Source organism: Protopterus annectens, chromosome 8.part1 (genome assembly GCF_019279795.1).
Source record: "Protopterus annectens isolate FY-2018-M chromosome 8.part1, PAN1.0, whole genome shotgun sequence".
NCBI classification, from domain to species: domain Eukaryota; kingdom Metazoa; phylum Chordata; order Ceratodontiformes; family Protopteridae; genus Protopterus; species Protopterus annectens.
This window is the reverse complement of record NC_056742.1, coordinates 305,547,702-305,565,811: the sequence shown is the minus strand read 5'-3', so window position 1 is coordinate 305,565,811 and position 18,110 is coordinate 305,547,702. Positions and strand designations below refer to the sequence as shown.

General features: G+C 37.7%; 1 protein-coding gene across 1 annotated transcript in view; it reads right to left on the bottom strand.

Moving 5' to 3' along the window:
• The window catches only part of ORC6 (origin recognition complex subunit 6), a 221,875-nt gene that overhangs the window by 102,113 nt on the left and 101,652 nt on the right, over positions 1-18,110 (bottom strand). The window lies entirely within an intron of this gene.

Here is an 18,110-nt window from a genome sequence, read left to right as displayed (position 1 = left end):
CCTGAGTGCTTGCGTTATGTGGCGGATTCTAGCGCCCGACAGGCAGCTTACTGTGACCTTCTCCTTACTCAGTCTGGTGGCGGGGCGTCAGTGTGTCTGACTATGGAATCACCAATGACAAGTGTGTCTGGCATTTTGTTTGGCCTTAAGGGCTGTGACTGTTTGACACTCTGACTGTGTGGTCTATGTGTTGCATGTGTTGGGTCGTGAGGTGGTAGTTGTTTGGGTGTCTGCTTTGGTGGCCTCTGCTGTTTTGGTAAATTTTGATCAGAGCCTCCGAGTATGTCTTTGTGTGAGTATGTGTATGATTTGAAGTTGTGATGGTACCATGTGTGACTGGGTATGTATTGTGTGTGGTTACCTTCTCCTCCTGTCTGGTCTTGCCAGTCCTGTGTTGAGAGAGCTCAGCCTCCAGTTTGGCCGTATAGTTGCATCTCGCATGTATTTGTGTTTTGTGGGAGAAGGAGAGGATTGTCTGTGTACATGAGGCAATTGTAACATTGCCTCAATATTCCCAGGTTCACCAGTTGAGCTGGAGAGGACACTAGCAACTGATCCCTCGACATACTAGAAGTAGTAGATAAAGAACTTTCAAAGGACTCCGGGAGAAGTGGGTTTTAGGCTGGTGGGGTACTATCTATAATAAGAGTGCTTTATCAAGGTGCAAGTACTGTAGGAGTAAGTGCTAGGCTTTACAGATAGAGAATAGTCTACTTGGGAATCAAGTAGAGATGAACTTTTCAGTTATAGGATATGCTGGTTAGATCAGCAGTACAGTTTAAGCGTGTTTTATAGCAGGGGGCTTAAGGGAGCTAGGAATTGGCCCAAAACGACCAATGGACTACTAGTTTCTGGCTGAAACTTCACCAAATCAGACAAAAGGCGCTCAGTGCTTCCCACTCCCACTGGTAAGCAAAGAAACTTCCCTCCTTCCTAATAAGGCAATGGATCAGTAACAGGAACTAAAAACAAAGCCCAGGGATCAGCAACTCTGAAACTGGACTACTCTAGTTCAGTAAAGTGGGAAAACAAGAGATTTTTTGTTTTATTACAGAGATAAGGAAAAAACAGACAGTAAATGCTATAAATGCTGTAAATCGGCTAGCGCACTTTAGTGTGTAGCCTACAGAAACAATTTGCAACAATTAGTAACTTAAAGTGCAATAAACAGTGTAAAATGCAGAAATCACTTAAAGTAGCAGTAAAACAGGCGAAATGCAGTCGCTAGCTTAATAACAGTGGGAAAGCCACAAAAATACTTATATCTGGTAGAAAGTCACTCTTTAGCTCTCTGCTGCTTGGATCACTCCGCAGGCCACCACGAGGATCTGTGCAGAGTTGGTACAAGCTGGAAAAACGTGTTTAGCGTGTCTTATAGCAGGGGCTGAAAGGAGCTAGGAATTGGCCCAAAGACCAATAGACTACTAGTTTCTGGCTGAAACTTCACCAATTCGGACAAAAGGCTGCTCAGTGCTTCCCACTCCCACTGGTAAGCAAAGAAACTTCCCTCCTTCCTAATAAGGCAATGGATCAGTAACAGGAACTAAAAACAAAGCCCAGGGATCAGCAACTCTGAAACTGGACTACTCTAGTTCAGTAAGGTGGGAAAACAAGAGATTTTTTTTTTTTTTTTACAGAGACAAGGAAAAAAAACAGACAGTAAATGCTATAAATGCTTTTAAGTGGCTAGCACACTTGAGTGTGTTAGCCTACAGGTAAATTAAGGCAACAAAAAACTTTTAAGAGTGCAAAACAGTTAATCAACACAAAAACAGTTTAAATAGAATGCAGAGCTGTATAAACAGGCTAAGATGCAGTCGCTAAGCAGTAAATATTCAAAAAGCCACAAAAAAATACTTAAATCAGTTATAGCAAATACAGTTACAACAAATGCTCTGAAATATACTGTATATTTCCAATATGTTTGAGAAGGACAGTCAGAACACAAGAAGGTTCAGGCGAAAAAGAAAAAAAAAGTTTTGTTTTACTTTTTGAAAAGGTAAAAAGGAGGAACAGAAGGCCTTATCAAATGTTCTCTCTGTATTAAGAAGAAAGAGCTAATGACACTAGACTGGGAGGTGTGTCACAGTAGGGGCGGGCAACTGCAAAGCCACCAAGTATAAGACCAAGACACCAACAGCGAGGGAGGGTGGGACAAAATAGCCTAAGACAACAAGCACTACAGATTCTGAAAGTTTTTAAACAGATAAAGATTTCTGAAGATTCTGAATAGACAAAGTGCTTTATATATATTAAATTATAAAAACAGTAATCTGTTAAAATAATCAAAAGATACTTATATTTTGTAGCTCAGTTGCGGTGAAACAACTTCTCCAGCCTGCACCAAAGACCAGAACAACAACTTTTTTTTTTTTTTTTTTTTTACAAGAACACAAAAGAACCAGCCCCCACTAGCCAAGAGATAATTACACAGAGTAAATGTTTCAGTTTATACAATAGCCTAAGACAACAAGCACTACAGATTCTGAAAGTTTTTAAACAGATAAAGATTTCTGAAGATTCTGAATAGACAAAGTGCTTTATATATATTAAATTATAAAAACAGTAATCTGTTAAAATAATCAAAAGATACTTATATTTTGTAGCTCATGTGCGGTCAAACAACTTCTCCAGCCTGCACCAAAGACCAGAACAACAAATTTTTTTTTTACAAGAACACAAAAGAACCAGGCAGCACTAGCCAAGAGATAATTACACAGAGTAAATGTTTCAGTTTATACAATAGCCTAAGACAACAAGCACTACAGATTCTGAAAGTTTTTAAACAGATAAAGATTTCTGAAGATTCTGAATAGACAAAGTGCTTTATATATATTAAATTATAAAAACAGTAATCTGTTAAAATAATCAAAAGATACTTATATTTTGTAGCTCAGTTAAGGTCAAACAACTTCACCAACCTACACCAAAAGCCAGAACAAAAACTTTTTTTTTTTTTTTTACACGCACACAAAAGAACCAGCCCCCACTAGCCAAGAGATAATTACACAGAGTAAATGTTTCAGTTTATACAATAGCCTAAGACAACAAGCACTACAGATTCTGAAAGTTTTTAAACAGATAAAGATTTCTGAAGATTCTGAATGGACAAAGTGCTTTATATATATTAAATTATAAAAACAGTAATCTGTTAAAATAATCAAAAGATACTTATATTTTGTAGCTCAGTTGCGGTCAAACAACTTCTCCAACCTGCACCAAAGACCAGAACAACAACTTTTTTTTTTTTTTTTTTTACAAGAACACAAAAGAACCAGCCCCCACTAGCCAAGAGATAATTACACAGAGTAAATGTTTCAGTTTATACAATAGCCTAAGACAACAAGCACTACAGATTCTGAAAGTTTTAAACAGATAAAGATTTCTGAAGTTTCTGAATAGACAAAGTGCTTTATATATATTAAATTAAAAACAGTAATCTGTTAAAATAATCAAAAGATACTTATATTTTGTAGCTCAGTTTCGTCAAACAACTTCTCCAGCCTGCACCAAAGACCAGAACAACAACTTTTTTTTTTTTTTTTACAAGAACACAAAAGAACCAGCCCTCACTAGCCAAGAGATAATTACACAGAGTAAATGTTTCAGTTTATACAATAGCCTAAGACAACAAGCACTACAGATTCTGAAAGTTTTTAAACAGATAAAGATTTCTGAAGATTCTGAATAGACAAAGTGCTTTATATATATTAAATTATAACAACAGTAACTTGGTAAAATCATCAAAAGATTCTTATATTTTGTAGCGCAGTTGGGTCAAACAACTTCTCCAGCCTGCACCAAAGACCAGAACAACAACTTTTTTTTTTTTTTTACAAGAACACAAAAGAACCAGCCCTCACTAGCCAAGAGATAATTACACAGAGTAAATGTTTCAGTTTATACAATAGCCTAAGACAACAAGCACTACAGATTCTGAAAGTTTTAAACAGATAAAGATTTCTGAAGATTCTGAATAGACAAAGTGCTTTATATATATTAAATTATAAAAACAGTAATCTGTTAAAATAATCAAAAGATACTTATATTTTGTAGCTCAGTTGCAGTCAAACAACTTCTCCAGCCTGCACCAAAGACCAGAACAACAACTTTTTTTTTTTACAAGAACACAAAAGAACCAGCCCCACTAGCCAAGAGATAATTACACAGAGTAAATGTTTCAGTTTATACAATAGCCTAAGACAACAAGCACTACAGATTCTGAAAGTTTTTAAACAGATAAAGATTTCTGAAGATTCTGAATAGACAAAGTGCTTTATATATATTAAATTATAAAAACAGTAATCTGTTAAAATAATCAAAAGATACTTATATTTTGTAGCTCAGTTGCAGTCAAACAACTTCTCCAGCCTGCACCAAAGACCAGAACAACAACTTTTTTTTTTTTACAAGAACACAAAAGAACCAGCCCCCACTAGCCAAGAGATAATTACACAGAGTAAATGTTTCAGTTTATACAATAGCCTAAGACAACAAGCACTACAGATTCTGAAAGTTTTAAACAGATAAAGATTTCTGAAGATTCTGAATAGACAAAGTGCTTTATATATATTAAATTATAAAACAGTAATCTGTTAAAATAATCAAAAGATACTTATATTTTGTAGCTCAGTTGCGGTCAAACAACTTCTCCAGCCTGCACCAAAGACCAGAACAACAACTTTTTTTTTTTACAAGAACACAAAAGAACCAGCCCCCACTAGCCAAGAGATAATTACACAGAGTAAATGTTTCAGTTTATACAATAGCCTAAGACAACAAGCACTACAGATTCTGAAAGTTTTTAAACAGATAAAGATTTCTGAAGATTCTGAATAGACAAAGTGCTTTATATATATTAAATTATAAAACAGTAATCTGTTAAAATAATCAAAAGATACTTATATTTTGTAGCTCAGTTGACGTCAAACAACTTCCCCAGCCTGCACCAAACCCCATAACAATAATTTTTTTTTTTTTTTTACAAAAACACAAAAGAACCAGGCCCCACTAGCCAAGAGATAATTACACAGAGTAAATGTTTCAGTTTATACAATAGCCTAAGACAACAAGCACTACAGATTCTGAAAGTTTTTAAACAGATAAAGATTTCTGAAGATTCTGAATAGACAAAGTGCTTTATATATATTAAATTATAAAACAGTAATCTGTTAAAATAATCAAAAGATACTTATATTTTGTAGCTCAGTTGCGGTCAAACAACTTCTCCAGCCTGCACCAAAGACCAGAACAACAACTTTTTTTTTTTTTTTTTTTACAAGAACACAAAAGAACCAGCCCCCACTAGCCAAGAGATAATTACACAGAGTAAATGTTTCAGTTTATACAATAGCCTAAGACAACAAGCACTACAGATTCTGAAAGTTTTAAACAGATAAAGATTTCTGAAGATTCTGAATAGACAAAGTGCTTTATATATATTAAATTATAAAAACAGTAATCTGTTAAAATAATCAAAAGATACTTATATTTTGTAGCTCAGTTGCGGTCAAACAACTTCTCCAGCCTGCACCAAAGACCAGAACAACAACTTTTTTTTTTTTTTTTTTTACAAGAACACAAAAGAACCAGCCCCCACTAGCCAAGAGATAATTACACAGAGTAAATGTTTCAGTTTATACAATAGCCTAAGACAACAAGCACTACAGATTCTGAAAGTTTTTAAACAGATAAAGATTTTTGAAGATTCTGAATAGACAAAGTGCTTTATATATATTAAATTATAAAACAGTAATCTGTTAAAATAATCAAAAGATACTTATATTTTGTAGCTCAGTTGCGGTCAAACAACTTCTCCAGCCTGCACCAAAGACCAGAACAACAACTTTTTTTTTTTTTTTTTACAAGAACACAAAAGAACCAGCCCCCACTAGCCAAGAGATAATTACACAGAGTAAATGTTTCAGTTTATGCAATAGCCTAAGACAACAAGCACTACAGATTCTGAAAGTTGTTAAACAGATAAAGATTTCTGAAGATTCTGAATAGACAAAGTGCTTTATATATATTAAATTATAAAAACAGTAATCTGTTAAAATAATCAAAAGATACTTATATTTTGTAGCTCAGTTGCGGTCAAACAACTTCTCCAGCCTGCACCAAAGACCAGAACAACAACTTTTTTTTTTTTTTTTTTACAAGAACACAAAAGAACCAGCCCCCACTAGCCAAGAGATAATTACACAGAGTAAATGTTTCAGTTTATACAATAGCCTAAGACAACAAGCACTACAGATTCTGAAAGTTTTAAACAGATAAAGATTTCTGAAGATTCTGAATAGACAAAGTGCTTTATATATATTAAATTATAAAACAGTAATCTGTTAAAATAATCAAAAGATACTTATATTTTGTAGCTCAGTTGCGGTCAAACAACTTCTCCAGCCTGCACCAAAGACCAGAACAACAACTTTTTTTTTTTTTTTTTTTTTACAAGAACACAAAAGAACCAGCCCCCACTAGCCAAGCGATAATTACACAGAGTAAATGTTTCAGTTTATACAATAGCCTAAGACAACAAGCACTACAGATTCTGAAAGTTTTTAAACAGATAAAGATTTCTGAAGATTCTGAATAGACAAAGTGCTTTATATATATTAAATTATAAAAACAGTAATCTGTTAAAATAATCAAAAGATACTTATATTTTGTAGCTCAATGTTTCTGGTGACGAGAGTGAGAGAGGTCAATGTTTAGGCAGCCAGTAGGTATAGTCAGAGTTTTTGCAAACCTAACCAATAATCATGCCCAGCAACCTGCCCACAATTCCATGTTCAATGGGCGTCAGTCAGGATGTTACTCACTTTCATACGTGATGTATACCCTTCAAAACATATCTGCCCCCTTGAATTCAGTGCTCCTGTGGGGTTTCCCAGTCTACACTGGAGGTTTAACCATGGGAAGGTGCACTTTGGGAATATGCTCAGACCCCCCCTCCCGCCATGAACGAGCAGTTACACTGCTCCTCTCCCAAGCTAGCACAAACACATACCCAAATCAATAAGCTGTGCTCACCTGGGTCTCAGGGCTTTGTCCCACTATGGCAAAGAAACCAGCATGGACGGCTTCCTAAAATAACCCATTCAATTCTATTACAGAAGTAAGTGGTTTGTCAAAGCACCTACCTCATCATCTAGCCTACTCCACCCTTAAAGCACCCCTTTAGTTTTCCCATTCTCTTACTGAAAGTAAGGTGATGGCTGTGGAGTGGGAAGGGGAGAGAGGTAACCGGTAAGGGATAAGCAGCACCTGTTTTCCATGCCTTACTTTAACTCATCTTTATTTCCAGCATAAAAACAAGAATTTACCATGATGTACCTCTATAAACAACCTCACAAAATGTTAACTACAGAAAAACAATTTGATCTTTCCACACATTCACAATAATAAAACCAACTTATAAAACTTTTTTTATTATATCATACATCTAAGGTGACAAACAATATACAAACTTTCCTAATGTCTCTATAAGTAAACTTTTTACCTGTACGATGTTTAAAGTAATAAAAGTTTAAGATAAAGTCAAATCTAATAGAAAACTTATAGATTCAGTCTATAACATGAAATTAGTCAACCTTGACACTTGCTCATATAATAAAGTTATCCATTTTTGCAACATTCACAGCATGCTTCAGATACCTGTAGTTCATACAGAAGTAACAAATTAGTAAAATCCCACCAAAATATACATATCTTCTATACTCCTAAAAGGGTGGTACTCCTTGATCTGTTCTAGTCACACAACACTGGGTTATCAATCCAGCTACAGCTAGCTTAATTTACATAAGTCTGAACATGCAGCTGAGACCTAGTAAGGTTAAAGTATTAACAATCAAGAAAGTTTCAAACTCAAACAGTTAAACGTCGACCAGCCTCACCAGCCTAAATATAAATGGGATACAAATCCGTGAATCTCAATTTCAAAATACAATTAAAAAAATGAAATAACATACATCTCAGTGTCTAGAATGCAAATCAGCCAACTATTCCTAAGTCTGTGACTATAACACAAATACATAGCTAAAATGTACTTATACCTACAACCATTCTAATGTACTCATCTAAAAGTAATCCCCACAGAGAAATTGCTAACCTTTTTCCTAATCCCTTTCTTTAAAATATAACTCTTTACAGTCCATGAGCCAGGCCCTCCCTCACCTGTGTAGGGTTCTTCCCACTTTAAGAAGTAAATGAAATCCCACATCCACAAGGAGTGTTTTGTTCAAAAGCAAGGAAATCCTCACAGTTCATCCCCATCAAATCAATCAGCTGCATTTTACAAAGACACAATTAGAAGGGTCTGCAATAAAAGCAACACACATATGAACTCTGCTCAACCCAAAAACACAGATTATCTATCTACACCACCGGTGCAGGAAGAAAGTCCTGGCTATAGTTCATGTGACCAAAGTTTGAATAGTGGCTTGAGAACCTTCCCCAAAATGAGTCCACCACTGTGCTCGGAAGGGGGAATGGTGGTTCCTGTCCAGCTTGCACCACTGCTCTGAAGACAGGTGCTCAGGTGCAGAGCTGTCATGATGCAGGAGTGAATTCCCAAGCCAGTTACAGTAGCCCCAGTTAGCGCAAGATGTGGAAGAGAAAAAGATCTTACTGCCAAGATGCTGGTGTGATCACAAAACATCTTCGTGATTGCCTGAAAGACACTCCCCAGAAGCTGCAATGTATGATCGGGGGGGGGGGGGCTTGATAGTTGGCAGACACATGGTAAAAAGAATAAACCATGCAGGTATCGGAGTAACATCAAACTCCAATTCATCATGATCTTGATTCAGCTCCTCTGGGAGAGGAATACCTCCCCCACCCTGAAGGAACCCTACAGCATCCCAGTATGGAGTTGGTTATTTCCCAGGGAAAAGCCTCAATGAGCAGCTATCTTAAACTAGAATCACATATCAGAATATAAACTTCAGTCCACATGAACTAGCTATCCACATCATTCTCAGGCAGCTTTCTTGTTACGGATAGAAAATTTAATTATACACCAACAGCCATATTTCACCCTTGGTATCGAAGGTTTCTTATACTGCTTAAGATAATAAAGACCAATAGGTAGGCACAATACCCCCTCTCAGCTCCCCTGGGGCACTAGTATGCTATAAATACAGATATGCACAAATTTATTACTAAAAACAGTTTAAAGATGTGTAAAAAAACAGTAAGTATTTGAAATGTCAAGACCCTCTACAGCGAGTCCCAAAAAGTAGAGACTGAATGGCTGAAAGATTGGACTTGCATATAAAAAAAAGTCTGAGATATAACTTCTCGGAATATTTCCTTATCCCCGAGGTATGATGACTCAGAGTTGGTATATATAAAGTTAGAGGTATTTGTGGGGCTTGCCCCCCAGCATAAAGTAGATAAAAGGAGAACAGTGATTTTCGACTGCTGGTGTTTCAACAGGGAGCCATGCAAAACACTTACTTTACCAGCAAATAGCTCTATGGCAAATCAATACTCATCATACTGCTAATAAACAGAAATCAAATATTGTGAATGCACAAATATTGAGAACTTACACCAGCAAATAAGATTGGGGCTCAGACATCTTTAGAATAATAAGAAATGTCAAACGTATCAGGTAAAACTTTAAAACAGTCCATTTCCTCATTTCACATCACATTACTGTGAGGTAATACATACATACATACATACATACATACATACATACACACACACACACACACACATACACACATACATACAAATGTTTCAAGCATGGGCATTAATGCCCTTCTAGCTTGCCAATATACCAAAACACGTGTTCCCATAATAAATGTCCAGGGTGTTCTTAAATATCTAAACTAGTACTTGCTTTAATGTAATTTGGGAGCCTGTTCCAAGCATCAGCTACTCTGTCATAGAACCAATTAGTACACTTCTCATTCCTACAGAATCTTCTACACAGGATGTCTGATGATTCTCTAGTACTTTTTGATAACCACAAACATTCCCAAAGGTAGTGGTCCCTAAATGCCCTATATACCTGAATAAGATCTCCTCTTAAATAACTGTAAGACACTGTACAAGTTCAGATATTTTAGTCTTTCATAATAACTTGGATTTTCGCATCCATTGATGCCGTTGGTGCATTTCCGCTGTACTCTTTCCAGGTAATTCATGCTTGTTTTCCTATATGGTTTCCATATTGTTATTCCTTACTCAAGTTTGGCTCTAATGTAACTAACAAACAATGACTTCATTATGTTTGATTTCCTAGACTTTATAAATATTTTTATACAAACTATAGTTCAATAACTATCATTACCCAATTGGTTGACATGATTAGAAAAATTCATAGCTGAATCTACCCATAAGCCCAGGTCCTTAAATGAGTCTACAGTTTCAATCACTGTGTGCTGTATTAAATATTCACCTTTCAATTTATATCTCCCAAATCTCATATGCTTAGTTTTTGATGTATTTATCAATATATTATTCTCCTGTGCCCAAATGGTTAAGTTACACAAATTACTTTGCAGACATGCCTTATCTGTACCACTTGTAATCAATTTCAGTTCGTCAGCATATAGATTGTAGGACACCTCAGGTGAAAAAGTAAGGTCTGAAAGATACAATCTAAACAAGCAAGGGCCTAGGACAGAGCCCTGTGGGACACCTTAACTGTAACCAAGGGTTTCACCTGTCCAGATGGTATGTGATACTTGTCATGGCCTATTTGTAAGTCATGCAGCTATCATCTTATCAACTGTACATCAATACCTAGTTGTATTAATTTATTGATCAGTGTTTTGGGTATGATCCTGTCAAATGCTGAAGTTAAATCTATATAAATCACATCACAGCACACTTTTTCATTCATAGTCATTATATTGTTATAGAACATCATGTTACAGGTGGGAATACATCTATTTTCAACATATGCATGCTGATGTATGGTTTCAAGTCCCAACCTATCCAGTTCTGACAAAAACTTATCCAGTACTACCTTCTCCATTATTTTTCTACAACATGAAAGTAGAATTAAGGGTCTGTATGATTCTGGGTTTGTCCTACTCCCCTTTCCCTTAAAGACAGGTTTAATAAGTGCATGGCTCCAATCTTGAGGAATATCCCTATTTATATGACCTAGTGAATAATAGATATAATGGTAGTTAAGTTCTTGTTGAAGTGTTCTCAGGTCATTGTTACTTATTCCGTCTCCTCTATTCACTTTGTTTGGATCCAGTTTGCACAGTTCTTTTTCAATATAATCTAACTTAATTACAGTATCTGGGGTTACCTGGATGTCACTAGGACAACTTACCACCCCTTTTGTGGAGCCAAACTGTTTTGCATAAGATTTTGTAAATATATCTATAATCTGTTGTGTCCGAGAAGAAACTTTAGAATCTGCACACAGTTTATCAATTTGTGTGTCTTTACTCCTTCCACATCTTTTGCATCTATAAAAAGGTTTTCAATTATGCCCAATATCTTTATATAAATTTTCTTCAAATTTTTCTTGATCTTGTCTAACACTATGCTTAATCTGTTTGTCCAGCTTGTTTATTTCAGTTTTCAAGTTGTAGTTCGACCTCTCTTCCATTTCTTGCATTTTTTGTCTCTCACCTTAATCAGGTATCTTGTTCTTATGGAAATATACCCCCTGACGTTGCATGCCTAGATACTGATGTTAAAACTTTTTTTGATTTTTTGCATTCAAACAATTTCTCTTTCAAAACTTTCCACATGCCATCTGCAGTTTTTCCACTGAACACCTCACTCCAGTTTGTTTTGTATAGTAACTGTTTTGCTTCCCTATAATCTGTAATTAACCTTCGGTGCATTGGGTTAGATTTCAGTTTGGCAGAATTATATCTAGCAACAAGTTAACCTTAACCCCATGATCACTGCACATTAATGGTGGTAAAAGACTTGAAATTACAGTAATTTCTTTGGGAACACAAACAATATCAAGTGTATTCCGTCCCCTGGTAGGTTTTTTTCTTTTTACAATCTGAAGCATTTGTTGTTCCTGAATATACTCCGTGAATAATTTCTTTACTAATGTTGTAATGGTCTTTAATATTGTTCTTCCTCCACAGGATCCTGAACCACCTGATACTAAGCAGCCAGCATGTTAAACTGCAATATTCTGTCCACAGCCCATGCTGGAACACAGAACCAAAGCACATCGATCATAAAGATCACTTTCAACACCACTAGGTAAATTTAACCAGCTTAGCAGTCACATGCCTATTATACACCTACTAGGGAAGAAGTGCGCAAACTCTCCCCTCCAATGGCTGTCACACATACTATAATGCCAGGCCAATGTAATGTACATGCTTTCATGTATCCAAGCCTCTGACAGTCTGTTAATACACTCCTTGGTAGGTATAATACTACCCTGTTTGTTGCAGTGTACAGCCCAGTTCCTACTCACCTGGCAAGTGTTACTCATGTTGCACAATTTCAGCCTCCACTCTCCTTGCAGAATATGGGAAATGGCACAGGCCAACCACTCTCATCTTTTTTCCAAATGGATCCCACAGGCACCTTGGCCTCCCACTCAAATGCAAGTAGCCAAGCCAGCAGTAAAGATTGGATCCATATGTTCCACCAAATAGTCCTCTGCAGTATCCCCCCCCCCAGTGGTCAGACTGCCCATGATGGTGGATGGTAGAACACAAACAATTTACAGAACCATTATGGCAATAGCAGATCCTTCAGTCAAATGCAAGACAGCTTCCAATTAATTCTGGAATTCTGGAGGAATTCATCTGGAAGTAGCGAAATGGACAGAAGGTAGCCAGGCAAAAATAGCAAAGCTTCAGCACAATGTCCGGTCTGAAATTATCCTGACCAACAAGTTTATTCTGCATGTTTGAGTACTATGGCCCTCAGTTGTTATTGCCACTAAGGATCCATTACAAAATAAATGGGTAATTTTGTCTACACCACTATAATACAATGTGAACAGGTGTCTGGATTTGGCCTCTTCTCTTATGTATAACAAGGAATGCATTTATGAAGGAGGTCACCATTAGGCTTAAATTTAGGCCATCCATAAAAGTGGAGAAGCATATTAGGCACAATACTAAATCTAGACACGAGAGCCCACCATTATCTGGATGGCATTCAAGGTCCCTTGTCTACAGTGAAAAAATGGTACTCCATCTTAATTTTTTCTGGAAGGTTTCCCAAAACTATCACACCGATTACTAAACATGACTTGATAAATGTAATCAATTTGTTCAGAGTGCCAGCCACAGTAGCTAAAGCAAAGATCCAGCTGCATAACCATATTAGTTCTTTCCATACTGGGACACCAGTACCATAATCAGCCAAGTGTTGAAGCTGAAAGTCCAAGTGAAAGAAGGTTCGGTTCTCTCAGGTGGAACACAGAGCTACAAAATCTGCTTGGGATGTATGAGATGGGAAATAATTCCGATCAAAAAAATGTAGAAAGTGTTACGAATGTGCCCAGACAGTATCCATGAAAAAGAAGCAGGATGTTGCTTCAGCCACAGAATAGGAGGCTGCTATATGGTTGGTTCTTTGACAAAAGCTTACCTAGACCAAATCCAATGCCCTTCCAAATGAATCCAAAGAATCTGCTGCTAATCTACCTAGATACATCCTGTCTGTCCTGTAAGACCTCGGATTTACCATAACCCTGCATCCTAATCACTGTAGGCCAGATCTTACTTCTAACTTAAACCTTCCATTCATTGGTTATGTACATGAAAAGATGGTAAATATGCCAAGTCACAAGTTGTATCTAGCTTCACAAAAAGGGCTACTAATTTTTTTATTTATTCACTGTAATGAGACTGTCTTTTTAAAGGATGCTGATGGCTTAGTGATGAGGGAACACAAGTCCTATTCTATACCAGTCCTCCTCAAGCTTTATAGTTTATTACCTCAGACCATGTTATAATAAATGAAAATGTAGGGCCACCGTGGGATTGCAGGTTAACTGTCTTAATATGGTTTACTTTTAACTTCTTAGGGCACTTGTAACAGGTTATCATGACAAAAATTCTGCTGCATTACAGTGTTGCAAAGGGCTCAGATTTTACCTGCTCCCACTAGGAGGGGTGTCATTTGAAGAAGTGGGGGTCTAAGTTGACAATACTGAGTTGTAGCTCTCCATCGGTCATAGTGGTTGCAAGCATTTCATACCATGCCCTTCATAACATGCTTGTGCTAAATTACATGAACCACCCATACCCTACTGTCCAGTCCATAGCTCTGCATAGAGAAGAAATCCAAGTAGTTTCAAAGAAGGGTGACCCAAAGTAGCTCCAAGAAGAATCTAGAGATCTGGTATGCCTTCCTTTGTCTATCATGATTCTGTGAAACTCAGTCCCTGAATTCCAGATTGTTAAACTGAAGTTTAAGTATTAATTTAGTAAGGAAGTTTAAAACACCACCATCATCACCTAAAACTTGTTTGCTTTTAAATTCATTTTAATGCAAGGACATCAGATTGTACAAGTACTAAAGATAAAACTGATACTGTATTAATATAGAGAAACCAGCAGCATCTAATACGCCATCAAGGGTTCTGCCTAGGGCTTGAGTTCAGTGTAATATGGAAGGAAATTAACGTAGCGTTATTTGCCAAAGGATGAGTACTCCGGAGGGAAGGAGAGTTGAACTCTTCATTGGTCCTTGGGATCAAGGATGAGTACTCCGGAGGGAAGGAGAGTTGAACTCTTCATTGGTCCTTGGAATCAAGGATGAGTACTCCGGAGGGAAGAAAAGTTGAACTCTTCATTGGTCCTTGGGATCAAGGATGAGTACTCTGGAGGGAAGGAGAGTTGAACTCTTCATTGGTCCTTGGGATCAAGGATGAGTACTCCGGAGGGAAGGAGAGTTGAACTCTTCATTGGTCCTTGGGATCAAGGATGAGTACTCCGGAGGGAAGGAGAGTTGAACTCTTCATTGGTCCTTGGGATCAAGGATGAGTACTCCGGAGGGAAGGAGAGTTGAACTCTTCATTGGTCCTTGGAATCAAGGATGAGTATTCCGGAGGGAAGGAGAGTTGAACTCTTCATTGGTCCTTGGAATCCCTCTTACATGAGATGGCTTCCTGTTCTAATGAACAGATGCCTCACCTCTGATAAACAGCAAAGAGACACCTTGAGTATGTCTTCTGCTCGGACAAGAAAAACAAAATCAGATGTTGGGAGGCCTTTTTACGAACTGCTGGTACCATGACAACACTACACAAGGACATTAATTGAGTGAAGAAACAGACGTTTTGAATGTAATACTTGTGCACAAACAGTGAACAGTAGCACATTTTCAGCTACAAGTCAGCTGTCTTGGTGATTGTGGTAGGGGGCAACAGTGAGGAATGAACAGCTTAAATACGTACACAGTATCCCAGAGGAAGAATGGTATTCCTACCTGGCAGTGTCACTTCCCCACCCTCATTCTGTCTGAGGTACAGATCACACTGGCAAAAAAACAATCGGATGTTGGGAAGGTGTGTGCATGTTAAATGTATGTACCCTATCAGAGTCATACCACTGCATGCTGTACACAGGAACAGTGAGTGGTTTTGAGAGCACCAGAAACGGATGTGACAAAATATTTACTCATGATAAATTTAAAACTCTAAGCATTTTCTTGTGTGCTGCTTTGGTGAAGTTTCCACATCCTGTCAAATAAGTGTTTTAATGTTTTGCTCTGTTTAAGGACACAAATTTAAAAACCTATCTAAAGGCTGCAGCTGACTACAGGTTGTGCCAAGCTATTATAAGAAAATGACAGAAAATAAACTTTAATGTTTCTACACACTATGCACATCAAGCTGGACTCTCATTTACTAGTCTGATAAGACACTGGGATCTGTGGCATAGAGAGATGGTGGCTACATAATATGCCAGGTTGAAGTCACAGGCCCAGGTGCTGGAAAAGCTAGCCAGGAACAGAGGCGTGAAGAGATACTGTTGGTTTCCATCACCTTGAGACACGGAAAGCTGGCATGTCTCTGGGGCATGTTAGCTGCAATAGAATCCCTAAGTGGAAACCACAGAACTGATAGCAGCCACAGAATTACAACAGGTGCGATAAAGCTGAGGAGCTATGTCAACAGTGTGACAGAATGGCAACTCCACATTGCACCTACTGTATATGTTTCCTCGACCTTTTTCAATGTCCAGAGAATCAGCAAAATGACAAATTTTTAATCCAACTGACCCATTTATACCCTCTTTGGACTGCCAGCACTCTTGCCCATGTGTTACCTGGTGGAAGAGGATCAGGTGATAAGGACCAGGATGGCCTGCAGATCAGACTGTCATATCACTACACTCTCAGCAGCCCGTGAGCCCCATATAGCTCACATCAGGAGGTGCGTGAGTGAGCAGCCTTCTGACTAAATGGCAAATCTTTTGAAATGATAGCATGGAAGGCCCTTTATGCTGTTGGTGATGCACCTAAAGTCCTTCAAGTGTTGCAAGTGCAGCAAGCTATGCTGCATTCCTCCCTTCAGGGTAGGTGACCATGTGTTGGCTGCTCACTACCATCCACTCCCACCAGGTCATCTAGGCTGCAGCCGGGGCTTTATTCCTCTGCGCCACTAGGCTAGTTCAGTGCACCCCATCCCTTGAGTACTTGCTAAGGTATGCATAGGAGGCTAGGGCATTAGCAGCAATTCCCCTATTTGCTACCTGTGTGACAGCTGTGCTATGGTCATTTTATCCCACTGCTAGAAATGAATGCACACAAACATAATAGTAGGCCAGATGGCTCACAGACACAAGGGAAGAAAGAAAGAAAGAAAGAAAGAAAGAAAGAAAGAAAGAAAGAAAGAAAGAAAGAAAGAAAGAAAGAAAGAAAGAAAGAAACCAAAACTTTGATCTGTAATTTTTATTTCTGCCATACTGCCTTTCGAGTGACGGAGCCAAATTAAAAAAAAAAAAAAGACAAAGTGATGACAAATCAAAGTATCCATTACTACCCTCTGCTGTTTCAAGGTGATTCTTCAGACTACAGATGTGACAGTCTGACAGGGAATTATCCAAACTGTCTGTCTTTCGGCTTTTCCCGGTTAGGGGTCGCCACAGCGGAACTCCGGTCCGCTAATGATTGGCAGTAGATTTTTATGTGCTGGCTTGCCGGGCCTAACGCACAACCTTCAATGAAGGAACGCCCATTCACACATGTCGACACAAAGAAGACGCTCTGAGAATCGAACGTGCAACGTCTAACTGTGAGACAACAACGCTACCGCAGCACCACCACTGCAGTATGGGGAATTATCCAAACTACAAAGCAGAAATTACAATGTGAAAATAGGCTATTCATGTGAAATAAAAATGTTCTGTTACTGGTAGAAAGGTGTTGTCTCCCTTTCCCTAAATTGCGTCTCTGTACATGTGTTTTTGCTTGCTGCAGGATTGTTTTTTTATTTTTACAAGGGTGAGGATGTCTGTCAGATTGGGTGTTCTGTTTTTTTTTTTTTTACATTTGTTTAAGGTATGTACAATAGGATCACTATTTGCATCTGACCACCGTGTGCTGTAAAAGGAAGTTTCTCCTTATTCCAACTGTTGTGCGACTAAGTTAATACATAAAACTAAGGGAGGTGTTAATCTCTACAGGGGGCAGTACCCTGCAAAATAGACTTGCTTTGGTGTTATCTGCTTTGAGTATTTTGAAGAATGTTTGAGCTCATGTAAAGCAACTACCAAAATGTTCCTCAGAGTATATGTATATGAATGTGTGTCTATACATACATTACATAAATATATTTTTAATATTTTATCTATTAAACACACACACACACACACACACACACACACACACACACACACACACACACACACACATTTTAAAGCTGGTCAAAAGACGCAGGAGTAGCAACTGTATATATTATGCATTCCACAAGAGGGAATGCATTACATGATATTTACAGGCAGGGTCACTGGCAACACAATCCTGAAGCAAGGACAGCTGAAACAAAAATAAGCATGTCAATAGCAAAAAGGTCATCCATAAAGTGAATGCATTATCCTTGCACATTTCAGATTCCTGATGAACACAACCTAAAACAAAGAAAAAAAATTACACTTGTCAACAAAATTGCTAGTACAAACTAGAAACTAACT